Source organism: Lycium barbarum, chromosome 1, assembly GCF_019175385.1.
Source record: "Lycium barbarum isolate Lr01 chromosome 1, ASM1917538v2, whole genome shotgun sequence".
Classification (NCBI taxonomy): domain Eukaryota; kingdom Viridiplantae; phylum Streptophyta; class Magnoliopsida; order Solanales; family Solanaceae; genus Lycium; species Lycium barbarum.
In genome coordinates this window covers 87,977,427-88,004,051 of record NC_083337.1, presented here as the reverse complement: position 1 = coordinate 88,004,051, position 26,625 = coordinate 87,977,427, and positions in this window count along the sequence as shown.

Below are 26,625 nucleotides of genomic sequence, written 5' to 3'. Positions count from 1 at the left end.
TAAATACGAGAACGTAGCGAGCAAGGAGATAGACATGTCGGACCCGCGATGTAGGAACTTCCATCTTAAGAAGGTAGCAGATAATTATTAAGGTGACGATTACTTAAAGATCATAGGCATATACGGACCCCCTTAAAAAGGGGGGGGGGGAGAACATACTAGATTTGAAACGAACTATGATGATCTGAGCTCCAGAAGAGGGCGATAAAGAGAGCAAGAAAGGTATACAAGCTAAATTCACAAAGGATAATGAAGAGGATAATAAATCCAAAGGAAATTTTGGATGCCGACTGTTATAACGAAGTAAAGCGGTCGGTAGTTGGCGATTTCTCGAAGAGAGGAAGAACGGTGCTCTTATGAATAGAAAATAAAATAGCCCACCGGATGGTAGAAAGCAGTTCATGGACCGCTAACTATGTTGAATATGAGAACCTACGTTAGGAATTATACAAACCGCTAATGTGAAGCCATGCCCAATTATAATTGAAAAGGGGTCCACGCCGGAGAGCCAACAAGGAATAATGATTGATGAAACGCTCGCCAATACAAGGAAATCAAAGACAAGTATACTGGTGCCGAGATGTGAGAGAAGGAAGTAAAGAAAAAGTTTTAGCAAAAGCTCAAGGATGTTGCGAGCTAAGAGCTTACTTGAACTCGGATTATAAGCTGCCATAAGTTTAACGGGACTGCGAAGAATAATAAATGGCAAGGAAACATCACGTATATATATGCATTTTGGATATTGGTATAACTGGCCTTGGAAAGGAACATAACCATTACGCTTATTAGCGACAAAGTCATAATTGGATAAATATTTAAGATGTAAGATTAAAAAGGGATAGTGACAAAGACGTAAAGGAACAGGGAGAGCAGAGTTATATAAGAATGGGTGAACCTTTCAGAGTATTTGGCAATCTAAGCTCCTAAAATGGATATGTTAAATGATCATATGAGACGACTATAAAGGAGACCTCCCCGAAGTATTATAATACACCATGAGACCAGTTCAACATTCGAGGACGAATGTTCTAAAGGGGGGGAGGATGTTATATCCCGCATTTTGTACATTCGGATAATTTATGATAATTGCAAGAAGTTAAGGACAAGGCCATCTTTTGATCTTGTTTAACACACAAGTTGGTTGTGAAAATTATTGATGTGGAAATATTGAGCAAGGCTAAGGGCAAATTTGGAATTAGGAAAATAATTTTCATGAATTGCAAGACAAAATACAAAAAAGAAAAAAATTATAGTCTTAAAATAGAAAAGGCCCATGTGGCCGTGCACCATGGGAGTGGGCCTTGGCCCAAATAAATGAATTATATATGTGTATATTACATGACTAGTTAGTCATGTTTTCTTCTTCATCTTTAGAAAAATCAAGAAACTTGGAGAAGACCAAAAATAAAAGGCCATTCGGCCATACCCAACCAAACAAGAACCTTGGAAAAAAATTGATCAAAAATTATTTTCTTCTAGCTAAACAACCAATTGAAAGGTCCCTAGCAAAGTGAAGTGGTCATTGGAGCAAGTAAAACATTTATTCTTGCAAGCTATAAATTCTAGCCAAGTGAGAAGTTAAGGGAAAAAGGTAAGATTTAATCTTCTTTTATATGTTATGGATGGTTGTGTATGTTGTAGTATGTAGAAATGGATGAAATTCATGAAAATATGGATGTATGTTGTGGCCGTGTATATGTAGTGTGTGGTCGTGTATGTGTTGTATTGTGTAGGGATGATGAACTAATTTTATCTAGTATTTTGGTTGTTGTTGTCATGAATTCTATGATAAAAATGAGAGTTTAATGGTTCAAGTTGAAGTTGAAATTGTTGTGGGCTGTTTTAGAAGCCAATGTGATTTGAATATAGTTTCTTGTATTTATGGAAAATAATGTTGTTAGTGTGTGAATTGTTGGTGTAGTTCATGAATTTGGAAGAAGGAAATGTGTTGTTATTGTTCTTGTTGAATTTGGAAGGTTTCGGGTAGTATGTTGGTTTGGCCGTTTGGAATGTAGAGCGGATTGTTGAAGTGTTCTTGAATATCGTTTGAATGGTTTTGGATTAATACTTGAATATGTGAGCAATTGTGAATTGAACATAAGTGAAACGTCGTCGAAGTTTGTAGAAAGAAGTTGCTAACGTCGGAATGCGTTTTGAATTGATTGTTGATATTGTTAGAATGACTGTTGGTATTGTTGTTGGTAATTTGGCCGAGTTGAATTCTCGGATATGTTGTTAATGATTTGGCCGAGTTGGATTCTCGGGGTTAGTTGTATTTACAGGGGAAATGCTGCCGAAATTTCTGTAAATAAAGTGTTGGTTTAGAATTGGACTCTTAAGTGTTTATGGCTAATGTTGGGTATATACTAATATTGTTGTAGATCTTGCAAAGCCAATGACTTAAGTTCGGATTAACTTAGGAAGCGGGCAACGTATGTAAGGCTTACCCTTTCTTTCTTTTGGCATGATCCATATGAAACAAGCAAATGACGTATATGTATGATTTCAAATAAATTCCTATTCTTAGAGCCACTAGGATGGCTAATATTCTTGATTTCCATAAGCTATTTCATATGGTTTTGATGCGTATCTATGATGTCCGAAGTTCTGTTTGATATGTTTCCGAACGGCATTCGAGAGATAATTGATATGACTAATGCCTTCATTTTCAAATGATAGCACGTTTGATTATTCCATTGAGTCTTTGATATATTTTTATACGTACATATGATTCCAGAGTTCATGTCCCTAAAATGGTTCTGTAAGTATTAATGTTTCTAACTTTTGTATACAGTCTTGGATTGCTTTGGAAACATTCGTAGAGGTTCTGTGGTAAAAGTGTCCATAACTTTCTCATACTAAACCGGATTGACTTGAAACGTGTTTACGAACCTCAAGTGTCGGTTTGTGTACTTACCTATCAAGTCTTGATTTATGTGCATATAGTTTCTCACTACTCCGCTCGTGCATGCCTCAATATGTCATTCACCGAGTCCCAGGCCGGGTATGTTATCCTGCGCACTTCACTGCATTGTTCACTGAGTCCCTCATTAGAGGGCCGAGTACGGTATATGTATATGATGATATGATGAGATGATGATATGTTACGGCGGCCAGGAGGGCATATGATGATTTGATTCACCGAGTCCCTCACTAGAGGGTCGGGTACGGTATGTATATATATATATGCATGATGATATGATGGCATGCTGACATGATGATATGACTTTATTCACCGAGTCCCTCACTAGAGGGCCGGGTACGGTATATATATGATATATGATGTGACATGCATGATCTTATTCACCGAGTCCCATAACGGGCCGGGTACTGTATATGTATACACACATTCATGATGACATAATGACATGATTCACCGAGTCCCATAACGGGCCGGGTACGGCATGGGGTATTGGTATGTTTGATTCTGTTTTGTACTGCACAGGTACAGTGGTTTCTTTACTATCATACTTGTCTCCTGGAATCTCTATTTCAGTTATGATCTTTTCAGTTGCATTTCATGCCTTACATACTCAGTACATATTCCGTACTGACCCCCTTTCTTCGAGGGCTGCGTTTCATGCCCGCAGGTACAGACGCTTACGTGAGTGACCCGACAGCTTAGGCCTTCCATCCTGCTGCTTTGAAGTATTCCCTTGTTCCGGAGCCTACCTTTTGGTACAGACTCTTCCGTTGTATATATGTATGTATATATTCAGGGGTACGGCGGGGCCCTGTCCCGTTATATGATTCTGTTGTCCTTGTTAGAGGCCTTTAGACATGTATGTGGGTCATGGGTCGTTGTGGTTCAGTTATGTCTGTGTGATTTGCGTCTTAAACGGCCCTATTTGCTATGACAGCCTTAACGACTTATATGTATGTATACGTATGTATATGTTTTGAGCCCGAGGGTGTGGCTCCAGCTCAGACACAGCCTGAGGTTACTTCTGATGAGGCCATGCATGATATTATGGCCAGACTATTACTTCACCTCGGTGCCCAGCAGGCGACAACATGTGTTACTTCACCCGGCGGGGGTCACAGACTAGGGTTGGGGCGCAGACCCCTGAGCAGGGACCTACGTAGGCAGTACATCTTGTTGCAGCTATGGACCCTGACATTGATGTGATACCCACTCTTGGTGATGAGATTAGTCCCATGGAGGGCGCATCATGACTGTTTTTTATTAGGACTTGGTTGAGAGATTCAGGAGGTTAGAGACGTCGAGGTTTGCTAGTACCTCGTTTGAGGATGCCAATGAATTTATTCTTGATATGCATGTGTTGCTACACTGTATGGGGATAGTGGAGACCCACGGTGTTGATTATGTGTCCTACCAGTTTCGCGGTGACGCGAAGAAATGGTCGAGGTATTTTGTGGCGTGCAGACCTGAGGGCTCTCCTCCTTTGACTTGGACTCAGTTCTACCGAGCCTTTCTTAAAAAGTATGTGCCCCGGTCTTTGAGAGAGTCACGTAGGGAGCAATTTTTACACCTTCAGAAGAGAGGTATGTCTTTGGAGTGCTATGTGACCCATTTTCTTTATCTGGCCCATTATTGTACTCCGTTGATTCCTACTGAGGCCAATAGGATCAGGCGCTTTATTGGAGGACTAGTGGCCTCTCTACAGATTCTTTGTCTTCAGATAGAGTCTATGGGGCTTCCTTCCAGTCCATTATCGAGCAATGCTTCTATGGTTGAAGGCGTTAAGGCCCGTGCTTTTAGTGGTGACAAGAGGTCATGTCAGATTGGCCGTTTTAGGGGTTCCGATTCGAGGGGAGCCTGTCAGTTTTCGAGGCCACCTCAGCCATATTCCGGTCATCCAGTGCATTCAGCGTTACCAGCTTTCTCTAGTGAGCCACCTAGGCAGAGAGCTCCTGAGAGTTCGATTTCCAGACCAACGGATAGGGCTGCTTTATCCGGGTCTTTAGCTTCCGTGTTTCAGCATTCGACTCCTCTTACCTGTTATTCTTGTAGAGAGGTTTGGCATATTTCTAGGAGATGTCCCCGACCCAGGTGGGATTATCAGCCGTCGAGGACTCCTGTTTCATCTGGTGGTTGAGGTGGGACTTCTCAGAGAGGCGGTGCTCAGTTAAGCCGCGGTACTTCCCATGGTACTAGAGGTGGGTCCCAGCCAGCTAGAGGTGGTATTCAGAGTATGAGAGGGGGATCTTGGACTGGGCGTGGTGGAGCTCATTGTTACTCATTTTCTTGTAGGCCCGAGGCAGAGGCCTTAGATGCGGTGATTTTAGGTACCATTTCTATCTGTCATAGAGCTGCATCCGTGTTATTTGATCCTGGATCCACATATTCGTATGTATCTGTATTTTATGCCGTTGGTTGGGATTTTCCTTGTCATAGCATAGATATACCTGTTCATGGGTCTACTTCGGTCGGAGATTCTGTGGTTGTTGATCGAGTCTACCGATCTTGTTTGGTTACTTTTATGGGGTATGACACTTGGGTATATTTGATGATTCTCGATATGGTAGACTTTGATATTATATTGGGTATGTCCTGGCTTTCTCCCTATCATGCGATCTTGGACTGTCATGCAAGGACAGTCGCCTTAGCCATGCCGGGCATACCTCAGCTTGGGAGAGGTACTCCTAGTCCCGCCCCCGAAGAAGATCATTTCCTTCTTCCGGGCGAATAAGCTAGTAAGTAAGGGGTGTTTAGTGTAGTTGGCGCATGTTCATGACACGACTGTTGCATCTCCACCCCTTGAGTCTATCCCTATTGTGAGTGAGTTCGCGGAGGTATTCCCATCGGATCTGCAGGGTATGCCACTCGATCGCGACATTGATTTCTGTATCGATGTGGACCCGAGAACTCATCCTCTTTCCATCCCACCATATTGGATGGAAACCGTCGAGTTGAGAGAGCTTAAAGAGCAGTTACAGGATCTGTTGAGCAAAGGGTTCATTAGACCTAGTGTCTCCCCTTGGGTGCTCTTGTGTTATTGTGAAGAAGAAAGATGGGACCATAAGGATGTGTATTGATTACCGACAGTTAAACATGGTCACTATTCGAAATAATTGCCCTATGCCTCGTATTGATGATCTGTTTGACCAGGTTCATGGTGCTTCAGTGTTTTTGAAGATTGATTTGTGTTCCGGCTATGACCAGTTGAAGATCAGGGTGGAGGATATTCCGAAGATCGCATTTCGGACGAGATATAGCCACTATGAGTTTCTAGTGATGTTTTTTGGGCTTACCAATGCCCCGGCTGCATTTATGACCCTGATGAATGGCGCCTTTAGGCCATTTCTTGATTCTTTTGTGATTGTGTTTATTGATGACATCTTGGTGTATTCCAAGAGTAGAGATGACCATGAGAGCCATCTTAGTTCTGTTCTCGGATTGTTGAAAAAACATAGCCTATTTGCCAAGGTTTCTAAGTGTGAGTTCTGGTTGGAGTCTATAGCATTCTTGGGCCATGTTGTGTATAAGGATGGGATAATGGTTGATACACAGAAGATTGAGGCTGTGAAGGGTTGGGCGAGGCCCACTGCTGTTACTGAGATTTGTAGTTTTGTGGGTTTGGCCAGTTATTACCGTTACTTTGTGAAGGGTTTTACTGCCATTGCTTCATCCTTGATCAGATTGACTCATAAGGATATTCCCTTCCAGTGGACAGATGATTGTGAGGAGAGCTTTTAAAAGCTCAAGCTTCTTTTGACTACAGCCCCGATCCTAGCCTTACATGTGAAAGGTAAGGATTTTACTGTCTATTGTGATGCCTTCCGTATAGGTTTAGGTGCGGTGTTGATGCAGGAGGGTAGAGTGATAGTTTATGCTTCCTGTTAGTTAAAAGTTCATGAGAAGAATTACCTTACCCATGATTTGGAATTGTTGGTTGTAGTCTTCGCTTTGAAGCTTTGGAGGCATTATTCGTATGGTGTCCATTGTGAGATTTTCACCGATCACCGTAGCCTTCAGCATGTACTTACCCAAAGAGATATTAATTCCAGGCAACGCCGATGGATGGAGCTCCTGAAAGACCATGACATCTCTATTCTGTATCATCCCGGAAAAGCCATTGTGGTAGCTAATGCCTTGGGTCGCAAGGAAGTGAGTATGGAGAGTTTAGCTCGATTTATTATCTCCGAGCGTCTGTTAGACATGGAGGTTCAGACTCTGGCCAACAGTTTTATCCGTCTTGATATTTCAGCCCCGGGCCAAATTTTGGCTTGTATAGAGGCGAGATCGTCATTACTGGATCAGATCAGGACTCATCAGTTTGAGGATGCTCAGTTGAGCTAGATTCGAAATAGAGCTTTGAGAGGTGAGGCCAAGGAGGCCGTTATTGATTCTGAGGGCATTCTGAGGATTAGAGGACGCATATGCGTTCCTCGTGTTAGTGATTTGGTTCAGTTGATCTTGTCTGAGGCTCATAGCTCTTACTATTCCGTTCATCCGGGGCTGACTAAGATATACTGTGACTTAAGACAACACTATTGGTGGCGTTGAATGAAAAGCGATATAGTTGATTTTATGGCTAAGTGTGGAATTTGTCATCAGGTAAAGTATGAGCACCAGCGACCCGGTGGGGTGCTTCAACGGATGCCCATTCCCGAGTGGAAGTGGGAGAGGATTACCATGAATTTTGTCACAGGTCTTCTGAAAACCCTTGGCAAGTTTGATTCTATTTGTGTGATAGTTGATCGGTTGACTAAGTCTGCTCACTTTGTTCCAGTTCAGGTTTCCTGTACTGCGGAGAAGTTAGCCAAGATGTACATTACGGATATTGTGAGGTCGCATGGGGTTCCTATTTCTATTGGATCTGATCGGGGTACAATTTTCACTTCTCGATTTTGGAGGGCGTTTCATGATGAGTTGGGTACCCGATTGGATCTCAGTACGACTTTTCATCCTCAGACCGATAGCCAGTCCGAGCAGACCATTCAAGTGCTCAAGGACATGTTGAGAGCGTGTGTTTTCAATTTTGGTGGTCATTGGGATCAGCACTTGCCCTTAGTGGAGTTTGCGTACAATAACAGTTATCATTCGAGTATTTGTATGAAGCCTTTTGAGGCCTTGTATGGTCGGAGATGTAGATATCCGATTGGTTGGTTTGATGGGTTCGAGGCTCGACCCTAGAGCACGGATCTATTGACAGAGTCACTTGACAGTGTAGGAGTTATTCAGGCCAAACTTTTGGCAGCTCAGGTTCGGGATTTGAAGTTTGCTATTGGTGACCACGTTTTATTGAAGGTATCACCCATGAAGGGTGTTATGAGGTTTGGTAAGAGGGGCAAGTTGAGCCCTAGGTATATTGGCCCATTTGAGATTGTGGACTGTATCGGTGATATAGCTTATGAGTTGGCACTGCCGCCAGGCTTGGCGGGAGTTCATCAGATTTTTCACGTCTCGATGCTAAAGAAGTACCATGCCGATGGTACCTACATTGTCCGTTGGGTTTCTATATTGCTTGATGAGAATTTGACTTATGTAGAGGAGCCTATCGCGATCTTGGATAGGTACATTCAAAAGTTGAGGTCGAAAGAGATTGCTTCGGTGAAAGTGCAATGGAAGCACCATCCTGTTGAAGAGGCTACTTGGGAGATCGAGCCCGACATGCGTAGCCGATATCCTCAGTTGTTTACTACTTCAGGTATTTCCCTGCTTCCTTTTGTTTTCTTCGCTTGAGGACGAGCGACGGTTCAATTGGTATCTGATGTAACGACCCGTTTAGTAATTATAATCTTTTCGATATTTTTTCCCTTTTCCAGAGCTTTGATTAGCTCATTCTTGACCCGAGGGGACCATTGGCATGCTCCCCGAGGTGTCTAGATCGGATTCGAGCAAATTTTGTGGAATGTAGGCTTAAAGTGAAGAATGGTTCACCCAAAGATGACTTTTGGGTAAACGGACCTTTTTCGAAACTCTGTCGATTCTAAGAGGTCCGGATGTGCATTTAGAATTTGTGTGTGTATTTGGCTCGATTCCCAATGCACTTGGATGCATTTTAGGACTTGGGTGGGAAATTAAAACTAAGGCGTCGAGGGTTGAATCGGTCAACGAGGCCTCCGTTTGAAATTCCAAGGCCACGAGCGCGTTCGTAGCATATGTTTGTGTGGTTCTGTGTGTTTGGTTTGTGAACAGATGGCCTCGGGAATGGCCCGCGATTTCGATTGAAGACTTAGAAAAATTGGGGGATTCTGGTGCCTGGGGCCCGCTATGGCGGCACCGCCGTTGCGGTATGTTGGCCGCTGGGGCAGCCATGTGTATTGTTGGCCAGACTGCTATGGAGACCTGAAGGGCGCTGTAGCGGTGCCAATGTAACGGCCCCACTACCGTCGTGGCAGTGACGGCCAGGTAATTTCATTAATTGTGATTTAAATAAGCCTTAGACCCTCATTATTTTCCATTTCGAAATTAGAGCTTTGGGGAACAGTTCTTGGAGGTAAATCTTGCTTATTTCTTTACTTTTCCTTAATCACAATCCTTTTAGATTTCCCCTTTCCCTTTAATAACCCCTTAGTGATGGAAGTTGAAAGAGGATTTTTGATGAACTTTTCCTTAGTCTCATGTATGAGGAAATTGATGATGTTTATATTATATTTCTACGAATCTAAGCTTCTTAATCATATATCTTCCATTTCTAGCGTTGAATTTCAGAATCAAGGACTTCGGGTTTATACCCAAATTGAGGGTTTTACTTGAAATCAGAAATTAGGCTAATCTTTGAGTTAAATCAGCAATTAGTGGATGGGTTATGATTACCTAGTGTTTAATTTGATATTATGCTTTCACATTTCCTGTTTTTGCCCGTATGGGCCCATTTCCCAAATATCTAGGGTTGGAATTGACCTAAAATTAATAGTAGCAATATTAGTATCATTCTTCGTGATTTCTAATCTATATTTCGATTATGCTCAGACTACTTTGTTTCTGAGGTTCACTGGAAAGGAAAGGCAAAAGAGTGAGCTGTTGGTGTTGCGGTTCGGCCATCCAGGTAGGTTATGGGTTACCCTTGGTGATAATTCATATAGCGAAGCACATATTTAGATTATATTGTCGGAGATAGCATGTGAACCTTCAGGTATGAAGTTGGGTATGATATTGCCTTAGGTTTGGCCCTGTTGTGTGTTGGGACTGGCCACCCGTTGTATTGTGTTTGATTGCTCTATTGTGTTGGCTTGCAGCCGTGAGTTGTTGATAGCTATTGGATTCTGTTTATCGTCTTGATTACGATATTATTGGAATACCCACTCTTGGTATTTGTGATTCCGACTCATTGTTGGCATACTTACCGTTGGTATTTGTGATTCGAACATACTGTTGGAGTACCCACTGTTGGTACTTGTGATTCGATTATATTATAGGCATACCCACTATTGGTATTTGTGATTCGAATATATTCTGGCTTACCCATTGTTGGTACTTATGATATTGAGCATGATTATTGATGTTGATCCATGCATTGCATGCACTCTTATTTTCATGATACACTACTGCATGGACGATATCCGAGGTTCATCCCGGAATCGTTGTTTGAGTGAAATTGATACTTGATAAAACTCTTTTACTGGAGTGACGTGAGTTGGCTGATATCTGATGTTCATTCCAGAATCGTTGATTGTGTGAAATGGATACTTGATAAAACTCTTTTACTTGAGTGATGTGAGAGGCCGATGTCCGATGATCAATTCCGAAGTCGTTGTTGCATGGCGGATATCCGATGTTAGTTCCGAAATCGTTGTTAGTGCATGGACTCGGCGGGTCCCCCAAAGTGGTGCCGGTGAGAATCCTCGTGGGCAAAGATCTGGGGTCCCGTCTGTCTGTTGGGCAAAGATCTGAGGCGGGTGGCACTTAGACTTCGCGAGTCACACTAGGTTGTGCTACCGAGACGTCGATATTTCCTTCCCGAGTTCATGTGTACACCGCATTTGCATGGCATTGCATTGGATTCATACCATTATTTCATTGCATTGCATTCTGACTTGATTGAGAGGTTTGGTGTTGTATTGTTATGAGTGGATTGGATCGGATATATTTAGACTTGGTACATTTGGGGTTAGATGCTTTACATAGGTGATGAGGGATAATTGGAATTTATTGCATTGTCTTGTACTTGTTGGTTTATTTATTTTTCTGCTTTATTATCTGAATTGTGTTAGCTATGCTTAGTCGGCCAATGATTCCTACCAGTACTGTTGTTTGTACTGACCTGCACTTGCTGCATTGTTGTATGAATGCAGAGTATCAGGTCGGATCCACTTCCGTGACGCGTGGCTGATCGACGCTTCAGCTTTCTCTCGAGTTTCCAAGGTGAGCATGGCCATCCGTTGCCTTGAAGACTTTCTATCTTTATGTCCTATTCTATTCAGAGACATATACACTTTATGTATTAGTATTCCAGATTGTATTATTTTCCTTTAGATGCTCTTGTATTATTCAGAATAGACCCTGTGGGTGTTTAATGTCATTCTGCACTTTCTGCTACTTATATATATATATATATATATATATATATATATATATATATATAGTGAGACTTACGTATTTGTTCTATTTCGTTGCTTAATTTCATTCTTTTATGTTTTTATTCATTATTGGGTTGAGGGTTCGTTTACCGAGGTGGGAAGGTAAGTGCCCGCACGATTTAGGCAAAATAGGTTGTGATATGTTCGGCTTTCCTGGTAGGCTACGACTTAACATTCAGTTAGACTTCGGTTAGCGGATTATATGTATAGTTAGTGATTGTTGGAGAAAGCATGTAAACCTTCGGGTATCAAATTGGGACGGAAGACTCAGGTTGGTAGTGTTGCGATTTATGGCTTGTTGCCTTAATATGTTCCATTGTGTTGTTGCTTATTGTGAGTTGTTTGCTCGCCGCCACGTGATTGATTGTAGAGAGTTGATGCTTAGTGATTACTTGTGTGTTGGAAAGCATATTTATCATGAATGAGATTGTTGGAAAGAAAGTAAGGATTATGACATTGTTATTGTGAGTGAGATTTGTGTCCATGTGTGGCGCCATTGATTATATATTCTTGTTGTCATTGTTATCATGCATTCACTCATTCACATATTTATGTTGGGATCTGGTTGCGCGCTGCAACACTAACTGGGATCAGGTTGCACGTACTATAATACTAACTAGGATCGGGTTGCATGTACGACAACACTGACTGGGATCGGATTGCACGTTCTGTAACACTGACTATTTGATCGGGTTGTGCTTTCCACAACAGGTACATGGACTTAACGGCCCCCCATGGGCCGTGATTTTTGAGGCGAAGAGATATTCCGCTCGAAGTGTGTGTATATCATTGCATATGCATTGTATTCATCTCATTCTTATTATTGGTATTGTTTGGTACTTGTTGATTGATTCTCGGTGATACTTGTACTTGATGGTAGTTCATGAGATATGGATAAGGATTACAGCAGACTTGAGGTGTTTGACTAGACTTGGTGGTTAGGTATTGATTAGCAGTAATTGGATTGTGTTGAGTATATTCTGATTGTGAGCATGGCTACTTTTTCAGTCTCTTTCTTTTATATATGATTTTTTAACTGTTGTCGGCCTATGATGCCTACCTAGTACGTGTTGTATTTTTTTTCTTTTTTAGTTAAAACCACCAAAGTGGTGGCATTTTATTGATAGCAAAATATTTAAAGAAAAGAGGAAAACAATGGCAAAAGCTAATCCTAGAAAACAGAAATAAAGAAAAGAGATGAGCTAACTATGTAAAAAACATGCTAACGTTATCAACAAAATATAAGAACTAAAACTCCATATGCCTTGATTTGTATCCATCATATCACACCTTCAAGTATCACAGGTGGAATGGATCAAATCTCTTGAAGAAATCTCCAGGCAGATATCGATGTAGTTGCTATCTTCTGTCAATCCTGTTAGCATTCTTAGTAGTCAGGTTCTATATTTGATAACCAATACTGTAATCTACATCATGATGAGCTAATGGACTACTTCCAAGTTATTGAACTGGTTTACGGAATGCTTGATCATTCAGTCTTGCTGTATTCTGCATCCTTTAGAAGTTTCCACAATGTAGGATCCCCAACTAGAAATAGTAGTGTATCCAGCAGACTGACAATTGTTAATACCACACACTGGAAACAAAACTATTTCCATATTTTCTTCCCTATCTCATACTTCACTGGTTCATGTTGCGGTTGCTATTATCTTTTTTGGTTGAGGATCTTATTCTAAAATTTGGAATTTGATCCTTCTCCATATTGATTAATCTTCTACCTTTGCTGGAATGTCATGAAAGTGACTGTATTGTATTGTACCTGCAAAATCAAAAACCAGGTTGGTAAAATAATCTGCTAAGCAGTTTCCTTCTCTCCATATATGCTCCACTTGGATTGCATTTCCTCTTCTCCAATGTTTTATTCTTAACCACCACTGTTATACTCCAGGGGACCTCCCATATACCATCTAACACCTTCTTCATTATTAGTGAATCAGTTTCAACTATTAAAGGCCAAAACTGATAAGAAACACAGTATTCAGCCCCTTCCTTAATAGCTAGAGCTTCTGCCATAATGTTAGTTGTATTGTGCAATATCTTTGCTTCTGCATATATGATATCTCCTCTATGGTTTCTCGCACAAAATGCTACTGAACTAGGACCTGGATTGCCTCTTAATACCCTATCTGTATTGAATTTGTAATGACCTGCATTTTGTTATAGCCCGTATATTGTACGTTTGGAAATTCCAAAGTTGTCGTGGAAAGTTAAGGGCGAGACCATTTTCAAAAATGGTTTTAATGTGCAAGTTGTTATAAAAATTATTTATGACCATTTTCCAAATGTATTTCAACGTACGAGTTGGTTATAAATATTATTTATGAATATTATTACATGGAAATATTGAGAAAGGTTAAGGGTAAGAAGTTGAATTCGCAAAATGGGCCGTGGAAATAATGTGGAAGGCTAGGGGCAAAATGGTAATATTGAGGAAAGTCGAGGGGTAAAATGGGAATTTTACAAAAGTTCAAGAAAATTCATGAAAGGGCCATATTGGCCATGTGAAGAAGAATAAGGGGAAAAGATGACAAAATAGGTCATCTTTTATTTTGAAAACAAAAAACTCAAGTAAAAGAAAAGAAAAATCTAGAAAAGTGTAGAGGAGGGAATGTGCCCCTCACATGCTAGTAGCTCTCTCTCTCTCTCTCTATATATATATAAATAAGGGAGTTCATCTTTTAAATTCAAGGAAAAATGGAGAGAAAGACATGGAAAAAAAAAAGAAGGGAGAGGAGAAAGAGAGGTCACGGCCAAAGGGGCAAAAATTTAGCCCCTTGAAGTAGTGATCAAAAAATTATTTCTTCCACTTTTCCTACCTAATGGAAGGTCCTCTACAACATGGAGTGAGTGTTGAAGCAAGTAGAAGGCTTTTTGGTGTCATATGCCAACCCTAAACCAAGTGGGAGGTTGAAGGAAAAAGGTATGGTTTCATCTTCTTTGGTATGTTGTGGATGGTTTATATATGTTGTTGTATAGAAAAATTGATGGAAAACATAAAATCATGCAAGTAGTAATGTGGCTGTGTGATGTGTGGTGTGGCCGAATATATGTTGTATTGCATAGATGTGATGCATTAGTTTTATTTAGTGTTTTGATTGTTATAGACGATTATGGGTGCGGTGTTGTGTTGTGTACATGAAACGAATGGATTGATTCTACATCGAATGTTGTTTGTTGTTGTAATGCATGAAAAGATGAGAATTCAAGAAAGTATGTATGTAGTGTATGTAGCATGTTGGTTGTTATTGAAATGTTAAGAAATGAGTGAAACATTCATGGAAATAGGCATAGAGTGTGGTGGCCGTGTGGTCCTTGTATGGTGTAGGAGAAAGTGGAACAATTCTATTTAGTATTTTGATTGTTATGTTGTTGTTGAAATGAAAATGGATGGATGAAAATGCATAAAAATATGTAAGAACTGGTTATGGTCAAATAATAGGCGTTTTGGTAAGTTAATGTAAATTAATGTTATTTGACATTCTAGTTGATGTCGTTGTGTGGATTCTATGATGAAAATGAAGGTTTAATGATTTAAATTGAAGTTGGAATCGTTTGTAGATTGTTGGAGAAAATAATGTAATTATCATGTAGTTTTTGTGTTATTGTGGTTAATGTTGTCAATGTGTAGGGTGTCGATGTAGTTCATAAATTTGGAAGGAAGAAATGTGTTGTCATTGTTCTTGTTGGGTTTGAAAGATTGTAAGTTGGGTTGTGGTGATTAAATTGGAAGAAGGAAATGAGTTGTCATTGGTTTTGTTAAACTTGGAAGATGTTGGATGGTGTAGTATGTTGATTGAATCGTTTTGAAAGTTATTGAATTGAATTGAATTGATTATTGAAGTGTTGCTAGAATAATTGCTAGTATTTTTGTTGGTTTGGCCGAGTAGAATTCTCGGGTTAGTTGTTGATGATTTGGGGCCGAGCCGTATTCTCGGGGTTGGTATGTTTACAGGGGAGATGCTGCCGAAATTTCGGCAGAAAATAAATGAGTTTATTTGAGAAGTTGAGACAAGTGAATGATAATGGGTTTAATGATTGTATGAATTCTTTTGTATGTAGATTAACGAGTTGGGACAAATAAGCATAACTAGTTGGTCGCGGCACAGGTATGTAAGACTTACCCTTTCATTCTTTTGGCATGTCCTAGAGCCAAGTAAGGTATGATATTGATATGTACATTGGGGTTATTTTATTTTGTGATTCCGAGTCTGTTTGTGATCCGTATGTCCTCCCTAATGTTAGTATCTAATAATCCTGATAGGCGAATTCTGACTTAAGTATTCTGACATCCGTATTTGACATAAGTATTCTGGTCTGAGAATTCTGACATAAATATTCTGATGTAAGTATTTGGCATAAGCGTTCTGATATGAGAAATTCTGATACAAGTATGTATTCTAATTTGAGTATTCTGATATAAGTACTCCGATACGGAAAAATCTGATATGGGTATTCCTAAGTATGATGTGTTTGGTTCGCTGAACCGCCTATATGCATATGTACATTCTGATATTATGATATGTGTCGGAGACAGGAGCAAATCTTCTGGAGTATGATGTGTGTGGCGCCTAAGGCCGGGAGGTGACCACGTTTCCCCGGGTCCCGCAAGGGGCCGGATACCGTTCTTGCATGCATGTTTGTCTTTGACATTCTTTACATCGTGCTTCTTTTCTGTACCTGCATTCTGTACTTTATTTTCTGTTTATGATTTTATCTATAACATTCCATGCTTTACATACTCAGTACATATTCCGTACTGACCCCTCTTCTTCGGGGGCTGCGTTTCATGCCACGCAGGTACACACAGATGATCAGAAGATTCTGCTAGGAGGTGTTTCAGCGGGATTGGCGAGCTCCACCTTTCTCCGGGGTGTCGCCGAGTCTGAGTATTCATATGTTGTGCTTTCTGATTTGTGTTAGAGACTTTGCAGACAGAGTCGTGGGTACGAGAGTCAGTTCGTGAGCAGCCTCATATGTCTACAGATTCTGTTTGGTCCGGTCTGAGATCCGTGTCCTAAGCAGCCCTGTTTGCTATGATGGCCTAAACGGCCTATATGTTCGTATATGTGTATATGTTCAGGCGATGTACATTCCGCCTGCTTACTGGATTTGATACGATATGTCTGATATGTTTGATACACGTGGCCGCTTAAGACAATGTCTGTTCACAGTTTCTGTTATAAGTCCTATTGTATGTTTCGTGTGATCAGATTCTGGAAATTTTGAAAGATTATGTATGAAACCAGAGTCTGCGGGTTCGCTCGGCTCCGTATGCGGGGTCGGGTTCCCATCACACCCTAATAAGGTTAGGGTGTGACAAAGTGGTATCAGAGCGAGGTCTGTCCGTGGGGTTGTCTGCAAAGTCGTGTCCAGTAGAGTCCTGTTTATGGTGTGAAGCCGGCCACATTTATAAACAGGAGGCTACAGGGCATTTAGGGATTGTCGACCTTCCTTCTGTCCTAGATCGTGCGATAGAGCCAAGCCATAGGAAATGAAATTTCTCATGTAAGCCTTACATACGACGGAGAAAGGTAAGTGGTGACATAGCAAGTCACAGGGGTAAGTATTGACGTATTTGACCTGTTATCTGGAGTTGGCAGTTTCGGATGGCCAAAATGTGATATTGTCGTATGTTCTGTAAGGCATTATTTATATTTGCAGTGTACAGGGGGATGATATAAGAGGAACAAGGTCTGATGGAGGATTCAGAAAGTTGACCGTTAATTCTGCTGCCGATTATTATGTAAAAGCGGTAAGTAGGAAATTCGAACGGACTGTTATCAGGGCATCCATAAAATAATGGCAACGAAGGTGTATCTGTTATCATCAGGGGTCTGGGGACCTAGGATGAAAAGTAGTTACACACGAAAGTGAAAGGTGAGCACTGAGGGCCGAAAAGGGTAAAATGGTAATTGTGGAAGAAAAGACATGCCACGAGGGTGTCCCGGGATCTGTAAGACCTCGACAAGTCCCGAATCATGTGGTAAAGGTCATGCGAGGAAGTGGACGCGAAAATATCAGCATTAAGGCATCGGATTCCACTAAAGTTTCGAGGTTAAGCGTGCTCAGGTGGGAGCAATTTCAGGATGGGTGACCCCTCTGGGAAGTAATTGGGAAAATTTTGCAAAATTGGAATTTAAAGGGGCAAATGAGAAATTAGAGTGGCCTAAGGGAAACTAGGAGTGTACGAGATGATTGGAGATTATAAAGAGCTACTTAGCACGCGACAGGTGAGACTAAAGAAGGGACAGAAAGCACGCTACAACTTTGGAATTAGGATAGGCTTGAATAAAGTTTGGAAGTATTTTGTGGGTTAGTTGATAATACATGTATATGTGAATGCATACGTTATCACATATGCAATGGTATCATTGGACACGTGCGTCCCCAACAACCTATGCTACGGTAAAGAAGGCCTCAATCGAGTAAAGGATACCGAAACCTGAGCGGTAGTAAGAAAACAAATGATGCAAGCACCATAAGATAAGCCGCTACCTTCGGTACAGGTTAAGGATAGGAAAGTCTTAATACTATGATATTAAAAGAAGAAAAAGAGTGAGCAGATAGGAAACTGAAATAGAGAGATCGGAGTATCGGAAGGAGGTTCGAGAACCAATGTGGATAAGTGAGGATAAAGGAATAGTGAATAAGGGTAGGGGGATATGAAGTAAGAAAAAGAATGCTTAGGTCTGTAATAATGTTAAGATGAGAGATTTATAAAAGAATAAGTATGTAGTTATGATGATGTATGAACAAGGATAAGGAGGGTAAGGATTCTGTGCTGAGGACAAGAATAGCGGAACGCTGAAGAAATATGGATGTATAGTTACATCACGAACGCGCATTTAAGAAATAATCACGGGTAGGTGGGCTAAGCAAGTAAAAGGACAAGTGGTGGATGGAAGAGTATGGAAAATGTGGACAAAATGGCGACATAGACAGAAAGCAAAGGAAGAATTTGGAATAAGAAGTTTTCGATATGTAGGCATAAAGTTGGAAGGAAGGTAAGGGATAATGTATAAATGAAGACTTCATAAGAAGACTGTTGGCACATGAGGAGCCCCTTAAAGGGGGGGGGGGGGAGACCATATTATCTTAGGACAACGAGGGGTCGCAATATTTTCAAGTACTAGAAAAGGAAACCCATGACATGGGATGAGGACTCGCGTGAGGATTCAGGGGTTGATAATGAGGAAAGTAGAATAAAAGATATGGAATGGGCATGAAGAAAAAGGGCAACTATAAAGGAACCCCCTCCCGAAGTGCTACAAGACCCCATAAGGACAGTTAAACATTCGAGGACGAATGTTCTAAAGGGGGGGAGGATGTTATAGCCCGTATATTGTACGTTTGGAAATTCCAAAGTCGTCGTGGAAAGTTAAGGGCGAGACCATTTTCAAAAATGGTTTTAATGTGCAAGTTGTTATAAAAATTATTTATGACCATTTTCCAAATGTATTTCAACGTACGAGTTGGTTATAAATATTATTTATGAATATTATTGCATGGAAATATTGAGAAAGGTTAATGGTAAGAAGTGGAATTCGCAAAATGGGCCGTGGAAATAATGTGGAAGGCTAGGGGCAAAATGGTAATATTGAGGAAAGTCGAGGGGTAAAATGGGAATTTTACAAAAGTTCAAGAAAATTCATGAAAGGGCCATATTGGCCATGTGAAGAAGAATAAGGGGAAAAGATGACAAAATAAGTCATCTTTTATTTTGAAAAAAAAAAAAACTCAAGTAAAAGAAAAGAAAAATCTAGAAACGTGTAGAGGAGGGCATGTGCCCCTCACATGCTAGTAGCTCTCTCTCTCTATATATATATATATATAAATAAGGGAGTTCATCTTTTAAATTCAAGGAAAAATGGAGAGAAAGACTTGGAAAAAAAAAAAGGGAGAAGAGAAAGAGAGGTCACGGCCAAAGGGGCAAAAATTTAGCCCCTTGAAGTAGTGATCAAAAAATTATTTCTTCCACTTTTCCTACCTAATGGAAGGTCCTCTACAACATGGAGTGAGTGTTGAAGAAAGTAGAAGGCTTTTTGGTGTCATATGCCAACCCTAAACCAAGTGGGAGGTTGAAGGAAAAAGGTATGGTTTCATCTTCTTTGGTATGTTGTGGATGGTTTATATATGTTGTTGTATAGAAAAATTGATGGAAAACATAAAATCATGCAAGTAGTAATGTGGCCGTGTGATGTGTGGTGTGGCCGAATATATGTTGTATTGCATAGATGTGATGCATTAGTTTTATTTAGTGTTTTGATTGTTATAGACGATTATGGGTGCGGTGTTGTGTTGTGTACATGAAACGAATGGATTGATTCTACATCGAATGTTGTTTGTTGTAATGCATGAAAAGATGAGAATTCAAGAAAGTATGTATGTAGTGTATGTAGCATGTTGGTTGTTATTGAAATGTTAAGAAATGAGTGAATGATTCATGGAAATAGGCATAGAGTGTGGTGGCCGTGTGGTCCTTGTATGGTGTAGGAGAAAGTGGGACAATTCTATTTAGTATTTTGATTGTTATGTTGTTGTTGAAATGAAAATGGATGGATGAAAATGCATAAAAATATGTAAGAAGTGGTTATGGTCAAATAATAGGCGTTTTGGTAAGTTAATGTAAATTAATGTTATTTGACATTCTAGTTGATGTCGTTGTGTGGATTCTATGATGAAAATGAAGGTTTAATGATTTAAATTGAAGTTGGAATCGTTTGTATATTGTTGGAGAAAATAATGTAATTATCATGTAGTTTTTGTGTTATTGTGGTTAATGTTGTCAATGTGTAGGGTGTCGATGTAGTTAATAAATTTGGAAGGAAGAAATGTGTTGTCATTGTTCTTGTTGGGTTTGGAAGATTGTAAGTTGGGTTGTGGTGATTAAATTGGAAGAAGGAAATGAGTTGTCATTGGTTTTGTTAAACTTGGAAGATGTTGGATGGTGTAGTATGTTGATTGAATCGTTTTGAAAGTTATTGAATTGAATTAAATTGAATTGAATTGAATTGATTATTGAAGTGTTGCTAGAATAATTGCTAGTATTGTTGTTGGTTTGGCCGAGTTGAATTCTCGGGTTTGTTGTTGTTGATTTGGGGACGAGCCGTATTCTCGGGGTTGGTATGTTTACAGGGGAGATGCTGCCGAAATTTCGGCAGAAAATAAATGAGTTTATTTGAGAAGTTGAGACAAGTGAATGATAATGGGTTTAATGATTGTATGAATTCTTTTGTATGTAGATTAACGAGTTGGGACAAATAAGCATAACTAGTTGGTCGCGGCACAGGTATGTAAGGCTTACCCTTTCATTCTTTTGGCATGTCCTAGAGCCAAGTAAGGTATGATATTGATATGTACATTGGGGTTATTTTATTTTGTGATTCCGAGTCTGTTTGTGATCCGTATGTCCTCCCTAATGTAAGTATCTAATAATCCTGATAGGCGAATTCTGACTTAAGTATTCTGACATCCGTATTTGACATAAGTATTCTGGTCTGAGAATTCTGACATAAATATTCTGATGTAAGTATTTGGCATAAGCGTTCTGATATGAGAAATTCTGATACAAGTATGTATTCTGATTTGAGTATTCTGATATAAGTACTCCGATACGGAAAAATCTGATATGGGTATTCCTAACTTTGATATAAGTATTCTGACAAAAGTGATATAAGTACTCTGATAGAAATATTTTGATAAAAGCATTCTGACATAATGTTATGGGTAATCTGTTACGGACATTCGGATAGCACGTTCGATTAATCCATCGAGTTTTGGTTTATGTGCATTTAGTTCCTCATTTTCTGCTCGTGCATAGAGTCTACTTCCTTCACCGAGTCCCGGGACGGTTTGTATCGTGCGCACGGTTCCCGAGTTCCTCGCTTGAGGGCCGGGCGCCGTATATGAATTCCGAAGTATGATGTGTTACGAAGTATGATGTGTTTCGTTCGCTGAACCGCCTATATCCATATGTACATTCTGATATTATGATATGTGTCGGAGACAGGAGCAAATCTTCTAGAGTATGATGTGTGTGGCGCCTAAGGCCGGGAGGTGACCACGTTTCCCCGGGTCCCGCAAGGGGCCGGATACCGTTCTTGCATGCATGTTTGTCTTTGACATTCTTTACATCGTGCTTCTTTTCTGTACCTGCATTCTGTACTTTATTTTCTGTTTATGATTTTATCTATAGCATTCCATGCTTTACATACTCAGTACATATTCCGTACTGACCCCTCTTCTTCGGGGGCTGCGTTTCATGCCACGCAGGTACACACAGATGATCAGAAGATTCTGCTAGGAGGTGTTTCAGCGGGATTGGCGAGCTCCACCTTTCTCCGGGGTGTCGCCGAGGCTGAGTATTCATATGTTGTGCTTTCTGATTTGTGTTAGAGACTTTGCAGACAGAGTCGTGGGTACGAGAGTCAGTTCGTAAGCAGCCTCATATGTCTACAGATTCTATTTGGTCCGGTCTGAGATCCGTGTCCTAAGCGGCCCTGTTTGCTATGATGGCCTAAACGGCCTATATGTTCATATATGTGTATATGTTCAGGCGATGTACATTCCGCCTGCTTACTGGATTTGATACGATATGTCTGATATGTTTGATACACGTGGCCGCTTAAGACAATGTCTGTTCACAGTTTCTGTTATAAGTCCTATTGTATGTTTCGTGTGATCAGATTCTGGAAATTTGGAAAGAGTATGTATGAAATCAGAGTCTGCGGGTTCGCTCGGCTCCGTATGCGGGGTCGGGTGCCCATCACACCCTAATAAGGTTAGGGTGTGACACATTTGGTGGCTTCCATATTACCTGTTTGTAATTAATTGGCATCTGATAATTTTCCATTGCTTGCACCATTAGGGCCAGGTTTTGGGACAATTCTGTATCCAAAGACATCTTTTTTGAAACAAAAGATGAATATTTCTTGTTGATCTCATATATAACTTTTGTATATGCCACAACTCCACCATGTCTTCTTTTGTTTCTACTTTTCCAGATCTGCCACATGATCACAACAGGAGCAACTTGATATAATGGCTTCAGTCTTGTAACATATGTAACATTCCACTTGGTCAATATTGCCTGCTTTATCTGAATGAGAGGATCTATGATACCTGCCGCTGAGGTGAAGTACTTCCATATTTTGCATGTAAATGGACCTGTGATGAACAGATGATCCATAGTTTCCTGCTGCACTTGACAACACAAACACCTTGACATAATATTAATCTTCATTCTCATCACATCATCAACAGGCAATTGTTTGAACCAAACTCTCCACAAAAAGAATGAGATTTTGGCATGACACTCTTTTAGTCCAGAGTTTATCACAAAATTGTGAAATTGGAGCTTTTTGCCTTACACCATCCCATGCACTCTTGACTACAAACTTACCAGAACTTGAAATATTCCACCATGGTTGATCCCTTTCTTCTGTTCTCACAAAATCTCCTAGTTCTTGCCTAATATGATTCACAGTGTTTTCTGGTAATAAGTCATGCATCTTTGAATAAATCCAGTGATCACCTTCCATCAACTCCACTTGTTCTATAGATTAGTTTATTTTCATATGTGAAGAAAGTAACTCATGCAGTGCTCCAAGCTTTGTCTAATTATCAAACCATATTGAAGCAGAACCATCCTTAGTTTCCTACCAAATATTATGTTCCATTTCATCCCTAGCTTCAAGCATCATCTTCCAAGTTTGTGAACCTCCTTTCCATTGAACACTTGTTGGTCTAAATTTTTTACAATACTTATTCCACATGATGTTTGACCACAAAGTATTACTTGTTATGAATCTCCATCATAATTTAACAAAAAGAGCTTTTGAGACATCAAATAGTGATCTGAAACCTACTCCTCCTTCTTGCCTTGGAAAGCATAGATTTTCCCATTTAAACCAGTGTTTGCTTTTCCCTTCTTCCTTAGTTTGCCAAAATAACTTATTGAACATCTTGTGCAGATCATGAATAACACATTTAGGGGGAATCATTGTAGATAGCAGGTATATTGGGATGCTTTGTAACACACTATTCATGAAAACAACTTTCCCTCTAAAAGATAAAAATCTTTCCCTTCCATGCTTGTAACTTATCCCTTACTGTTGTCATCATCTCCTTATAGAGTAACTTCTGTCTCCTTGCATGAAACATAGGAAAACCTAAATAAATGAATGGGAATTCTCTTCTTTCAAAACCTGTCACTTGCTGAACCTCTTGAACAATTGATTTGATACCTTCTTATGCATATAAAATCCACTCTTATTAGCGTTAACTTTCTGTCCTGGTATCTTCTCATACTCATGAAGAACTTCCATCACCATCTGTAGTGATTGTTTCTCAGCAGAAGAAAAATTATTGTGTCATCAGCATATGACAAATGATTCAACTTTGAACTCTATTTAGGCATCCCATATCCACTGAACATGTCATTATCAAATATGGAATTAAGTACAGAAGATAGAACCTCTGCAGCTAGAATGAATAAAGCCGATGACAATGGATTTCCTAGTTTGACTCCCCTTATAGAATGGAAAAAACCATGTGATTGACCATTGATTAGTACTGAATACCAATTATTGGCTATTATTCTCCAAATCATATCCACATAACCTTCTGGAAATCCCATTTATCTCAAAACCTGATAACTCCAAGAGACTCTATTAAAGGCCTTTGCCATATCAAGTTTAATGATCATATTAGCAGGTTTTCCTCTTTTTCTAATCTCAGTCACTGGTTCTTGAGTTAACAAGACATTCTCAATTATGTTCCTTCGTTTAATAAAACCAGACTAGTTGTTTGATATCAAAAAGGCAACATGGATTCAAGCTTGTCATGCAGCAACCTAGAAATAACCTTATTAGTGAAGTTGCTGAGACTAATTGGTTTCAGATCTGCAAAAGTGCTGATAATGGACTTCTTAGGTAGTAAGACTAAGTTTGTATGAATGATAGACTTTGGAAGTGTTTGTCCCTCATAAAAATCCTTAACCACATTATAGACATCAACTCCCACAATATCCCAACACTTTTGATAGAAAATACCTGAAAATCCATCTGGTCCACTAGCACTGTCTCCTGAGAGTGCAAAAACTACATTTTTAACCTCCTCCAATGATGGCATGGCACAAAGAGTAGCATTTTACTCATCTGAGATCCTCCTTGGTACATGATCCAACAAACTCAAATCTATAGAAGTTTGCCTCAGCAGCAACCAGCTCTGTCTCTTCTAACCATTCACCATTTGTATTTTGAATTTTGGTTAGTTGAAGCCTTTTTCTTCTTCCCTTTACTAGACTATGGAAATATCTAGTATTTCTATCACCTTTTGAGTGCCATTGAATTCCAACTTTTTGTTTCCAAAATTTCTCTTCAAAATGCAGATATTTTTTTAGTTCTGCTTGTGCTCTTTGCAACACCATTCCATTTTCCTCAGATGTATCCTCCTCAAACAACTGTTCTTTAATCTTGATTATATCTTCTCTTATTGTAAGTTGCTTGAATACATCTCCAAATGTGTCTCTACTCCAATTTGACAAAGCAGTTATCAAGTTCTTCATCTTCAGCTTGAAAGTAATGAAAGAATCCCTACATATTCAGTTTTCCAATGTTGCTCCACTATTTGCATAAATGTCTCATGTTCTACCCAAAACTTCAAGAAGCTGCAGTGCTTATGAAACTCATGAGTTTGATGATTTGCTGATAAAAGTAGTGGTGCATGATCAGAGCCTGTTCTTGATAAATACTCCATGCTCATATTTCCTAACCAATCCTATAGTTGTTGATTGACTAAAATCCTATCTAATCTCTTAAAAATGCAATCATGACTAGCTCTGCCATTCCACCAAGTGAATGGACTCCCTCTGAATTCCACTTCTGACAGCTCACATGAATTCACACAAAAGGCAAAGTCCTCATATTCAGTTGGATAACAGGAAGTCCACTAATTTTCTCTTCCTCAATCATGATAACATTGAAGTCTCCACCAATTAGCCATGGCAAAATCATGTTACTTGCCAAATTGTATATATCATCCCACAGTTGTAAGCTTTCTGTAGCATCACATTTTGCATAAACTAAGGTATTGATTAAAGATTTACCACTATTCTACAAGCACACTTTAATGGTACTTTGTTGCTCAGCATCCATTAAAACTTCAACATCAACCCCATCATCCATAAAATACCAAATCTTCCCATTGCAATTATGACCAGCAATATTCATATTTAGCCTCCTTATATACTTGCCTATTTGTCTTGAATTTTGAAAAGGCTCCATTAATGCTATCAAAATAAACTTGTGATGTTTGTTTAACATTTGCACTCGATGGAAAGCCTTCTGAGTGTTTACTGATCTGATGTTCAAGATGAAAGTTTTCAACATCATTAAGAACATAATTTAGAACATGTTCCCTTCTTTGATAGAGTCCTAGTATAATAGAATCTAGTAACTTCAGTAGCCTTGTTCTTTTTCCCTTTTCTGTTACCCTTGGCCTCATGGTTAGGTGTCACATCTGCCTGCTTACATATTTCATCCATATGCTTTTCCATGTCTTCCTTTTCTATTAACTCCAATTCATCTCCATGAACTTTATCACTTTCTAGAATATTTGGTATCCCCCATACTATTCAATTCATGAGAAACTAATTCATGTAGTTCTTTGTTTGGTGAAGACTTCCATGGCACTGCAAGAACATTAATATTCTCCTTCAACACTAATGCAGTTGGCTCTGCATGATGATTCTCTTGTGCAGGCTTACTAGTATAACAACCTATATGGTTCCCTTCTTCATCTCCAGCCAAACCATATGTCTTTTCACCTGCATGAACCTCTATCTCCCCATTGGTCGTTTCCAATTGAATGGAATCTTCAAGTACTTCCTCATGGGATTCTGTCAGTGCAGCCTCTTCTCCTAGTGTTGAAATATACACTAATTCCATTTGTTTGACCTCTGCACCATTCATATTAATCTTTTGATCAACTGTTATTATATTATCACAAACTTCAACTCTTTGCCCCTCTTCACAAAAAATATGAATATCTTGTGATTCCATCTTTTTTGAAAGCTGATCATCTGTCAAAGTTGTTTTTTGTGGCACCACTTGT